The 4,719-nt window shown below is 36.1% G+C and overlaps 1 long non-coding RNA gene across 1 annotated transcript; it reads right to left on the bottom strand.

The window, feature by feature from the left end:
* Window positions 1-524: 524 nt before the first annotated feature.
* LOC135246363 (uncharacterized) lies at window positions 525-4,494 on the bottom strand. Its single transcript, XR_010327640.1, has 3 exons — window positions 3,941-4,494; window positions 3,480-3,669; window positions 525-776 (listed from the first exon to the last, which is right to left on the bottom strand). It is a non-coding gene; the product is annotated as an uncharacterized LOC135246363 (long non-coding RNA).
* Between the last annotated feature and the right edge of the window lie 225 nt (window positions 4,495-4,719).

Below are 4,719 nucleotides of genomic sequence, written 5' to 3'. Positions count from 1 at the left end.
CTCCCAGCCCAGCCCTCCTCCCATCTAAACTACAGGATGTGAGTTATTGTATTCGTTAATATTAGTAAATATACACACATACATATAGAATATAAGTCACTCTGACATTTTCACCCAAACAATCTTCCCGTTAAGTATATTTGGATATAATGAATATTAGTTTCACGGAAAAAAGATTAAAATGTCCGATCTTGCTCATTTTAAGATGGCTTGACCGGCCTATTGCTTGAGTATTACTTTATTTCACTACAGCAGTGTGATGTGGTTATTGCATCATATCCTAACACATGAAACAGAGCTTTTTCAATGTTATAGTTAATAATGGGGCTGATGCAAAGAATGTGCATGTTTGCATTGGGGTCATCAAGTTTGTAAGATACAGGGTGAGCAGAGCTGGGGTGAGTGGACACCCATGGCACAGCTGTATGAAGTCATTTTCCTGCTTCTGTTACTGTTCCTGCTCCTGGCCCTGTTTCTGTTTCTGTTGCGTCATCTTGTATGGTGGGAGCCAGTGATGCAGTATTTGGTTTTTCGGTCTGTCTGACCTCAGTACTGCGGGTTGTAGATAGTGAGATTTTATTAAAGGTGCGTATTGAAATGTTGGTTAGGGCATACCACTGGTTCACTTCAAGTTTTGGGATATCCCAAATAGTAAGGTCCATGTTGCCAGTACTGTCCCCCACAGCATATCTGGCCATGGGTAGGTTTTTCTGTCGGGCTTCAACCCATTGTGTCCCCTCCTCGCGCAGTGCCTTGATTTCCACAGTGATGTTGACCTGGGTAGAGATATGAAGAAGAATGAAGTACATGTGTTAGGGCATAAGTTGGGAATTGTAGAGATGTGCTAATAGAAGTGAAATATCTGGAAAACTGAACTGAAAAAGTGTTGCCACTTTTTCTGAAGTGGTGTATGAATAACAATGATACATTTTTATCTGTCTGTGCTGTACCACTGTTAGCCTATGTACAGTTACATGAGAGTAGAAGACTGTACAGTCAAATGAGAGTAGAGACTATGTGCAGCCACACGAGAGTACAAGACTATGTACAGCCAAGTGCGATTAGAAGACTATGTACAGACAAATGAGAGTAGAAGACTATGTACAGCCAAATGAGAGTAGAAGACTATGTAGAGTTTCGTGAGTCAATGACATGACATGCATATTTTTGTGTCTGAGCGCATTATTTCCTTGTAAAATCAATTCATGACATGTATCATTTTATTCTATAAAGCCTATTTGAATACATTTTCAGTACATTCAAATAATATATATTATTTTATGTTTTGGCATCTCAAACCCCCAAAATGTCAGGTGGCACAACTGTGTATGCAAATGAAGAGACTAAGAAAACTATTGAAAATGGTATTCATGATAAATTCAAAATTAAATACTATGGCATGATTTTATGTTTGAAAGCTTTCAAACAAATCCAATTTTACAAATAGCAATATCTTTAAAGCTGTTGAGATAATTGAAAAACTTTTGTCCAGCAATTAGTATGTTCTCAAATGTCAGGGTGGCACAACTGTAAACATGGTACTTTTATTGTGAAGTGAAGAGGTAATAACAGTAAACAGGATAGTGCATTATCAAGAGGATGCCAAGTGAGCTTTATGGCTGAGTGAAAAGGTTTGTAGATCTGTGTGAAATATTGATAAAAATAGCTACTGGTACACTTTCCATGTCAGGTGGTATAACAAATGTAAAACTAGAAAAATGTGATTTTATCATAAAACTCCATTCTATTGAAAAATTATATGTGTGAACTTGATAGCAAAGGCAAAAGCTAATATAGTTGTCCAAGTAGAAGCCTGTTTAATTTGAAATTGGTTGTTAAAGTCAGGTGGCGCAACCAGTAAGTCAGGTGGCACAACTGCAAGGAATGTCACTATATGAAATAAATAATGTCATTTAAAGCTGTAAGATTATCTGTTACATTTGTAAAATGTTTATTAGTTTTAAGTTAAAGATGTTATACACTTTCAAACCTCTCTCATGATTATAATTTTTAAATAATTTTAGATGCCACTGTCAAGTAATTGGTGATGAGAGGTGAGCTGCATGCAGCCGTTGGGAAGAAAAAAATATATTCACTTGGCCCATCCTGCAGACATCATTTTTTACTTCACAACTGATATGCTCAAAGTGATCTCAGAGCTAGAGCCTCTTAATTCACGGCACACTCAGCTAACGCATGCAGACTGGGCCTGCTTTAGTATTGTGGAGGAAAATCCCTTCTTAGGTTCGGTAGGTGAGTCGGTGATGCAAGAATAAAGACTAGAAATTATGATTTCTTCTAATAACCTTTTTATTCTCTTCAATCAATAATCCTTTTCATGTACATAGGCCTACGGGAGGTCTCCAGTACCATAAAGACACATAGAGAGCTTCCTTGCATTATGTTTTACATCCTTTTTATACAACCAGATCTCCTCCTACCTTGATGTATCTTCCCTTTAAAATAACCAATCCCAGCCTAGGTCAAACTTATGTTTCATCAGTTAGTTTACCAATAACTATGATATAATCTTCCATTTTAATCAATAACAAATATTTCACTGCACACACTTACAGAGGAATGTATATGCATGACTTGAATAACAAGTATTTGTCCTCATGGTTAACAATTGTTCCATCTTCCAGTTCCAAAGTACATGCACTTCACATGCATTCACTACATGCTGTAATCCAACTGAAATATTGACTCATATACACACCACCATGTTCTAACAAACTATGTTTATATCATTACCGTTGCCGTGATTACTTTGATTTTCATTCATTCATTTTAATAGAATATAATCTATACATTTACTAGATATAGCAAATCAGTTCTTTCTAGGTCGGTATCCTTTCTCTTCTCTTGCAACTCAAAGGTCTTCTGCACAAGACTGGTTCCCAACAGAAGTTACTTACAAAATTCCACCAAGTAAATGTTTTCAATTTTTTTCCTCCTGCAACTGGGGTTCAAAGATTCTCTAGGTAGTATGCATCAGTGTACAAGGAGACCACTGTCTTTCCTTAGTTACAAATTCTTAAACATAACACAGAATACCAACTGTTCTTCAGTGATCATCCCATAATCACATACATTTAAATATATTCTTGATCAGTACAATCTTTAATAAGAAGAAATGTAAAAACATTAAAAGAATGAAGAAAAACCATACTTCCACAGTATGCACACCTGAAGGAGGTTTATTGTAGGCTGAAAATGGCTCTGGATGTTTCACTACTGAATAATGAGTTGGAAGTGATTTGTTGTATTTGATGTTGTGTGGTAGTAGTTATGAACATTATGTGAATAACAATGTTTGCAATGGGTTTAGGTATTATATATGATAACGCAAAGGGGTAATTGTTATATATGTAATTATGTACGTTAAAATATAGTTGTATTATTGTAACAGTTGATTTGAAAGCAGGCATTACAGGCTGTTATGATATTGATGTTGTAATGTTGTATTGAGGGTTTACCTTGCGTTTTTCAGAAGAACTTGCAAGGATCTCTGCCAAGGTGGTTTGGGGATGAGCAACAGTGGGATCATGGTCGAAGTCCAAGCTTTCGATGGTTTGCACATTGGTGATTTCGATTATTAAGGTGGCTAGCTCACCGGGTCTCTGTTTGGATGGCTCGATTTTTGGATTGGTGATTTTGACAGGTTGTCTGTGAAGGCAAAGGAATTGTGTCAGTTTTGAAAGAGATAATGTATAATGTGAAAAGGATAGTGGTTTCTGTTGTTAGGAATTCTTTCTTGAAAGAGTTGTGTTAGTACAGGCAGCAGTGAAGAGGTTGTTAGTAGTGGCATGATGATCTGAAGAGAAAATGCAAAAATGAGGAAGGAGGAATGGTATTGTTGAAATTAAACAGGTTACAGTAGGGAGAAATTGTAGGTAATTGTGAATGTACTTATTGAAGAATGAAGTATAGAATTCACCTTTTGCTACTGATGTTTTTATAATGGGCATGCTGGGAGGTGTCATAGACAATAATTTCACGTTGTTGTGTTTCTTCTTGCAAAATGGCAGTGAAGTATGTTCTGTTGATCCAGCTCGTTTTCATAAATGGTGATACATTGTGGATGTATCCATACAGCTCCGGGCTTGTCATTCCGGTTGTGGGTTCCATCTGAGAAGACAAAGTGATAAGAGAGAAACAGAATAAGTTCATTGTGATGATATGGTAGCTGTTATAAGAGATTGAAGAGGGTCTGTATGGAGATGTTGGCAGTACAGTTGTAATAGATTAAAGTAACATGTTGAGGTAACTTGTCCCAGTACAGTGGGAAATCTGCCCAAGAAAGTTTAATTAGTTAAGGAGATTTTTAGTGAAGCGGTTGTATTGTAGATGAGAAGAGAATGAGAAAGTCTAGGGCTTAAAACAAACAAGATATTTTTGCATGGTGGGTGTAAAAAGACATGTCGAAGCATAATTCATTTGTGGTTATCAATGAAGTACTAATAGTAGCCTACAACTACAAGTAGAAATAAGTCTTAGTACTTTGAAGTGCACATGTATGGCGAGCTTGCATTTTTATGGTATACTGTTGAGTTCATATAAGAATGACTTTTATGACTGTATGTGTGTAATGTAAATAATAATAAATAAGCATACATGAAGTCAAGAAAATTAATATGAGAAAGTACATTATACAATGTGTAAGTAAACTTAGCAATTAGCAATTAGTGCAATGCTTTTCTGTAGTATGTGTGATTG

Source organism: Anguilla rostrata, unplaced genomic scaffold (assembly GCF_018555375.3).
Source record: "Anguilla rostrata isolate EN2019 unplaced genomic scaffold, ASM1855537v3 scaf0216, whole genome shotgun sequence".
In the NCBI taxonomy this organism is placed as follows: Eukaryota; Metazoa; Chordata; class Actinopteri; order Anguilliformes; family Anguillidae; genus Anguilla; species Anguilla rostrata.
The sequence above is the reverse complement of the archived record's forward strand: the minus strand, read 5'-3'. Positions and strand labels throughout refer to the sequence as shown.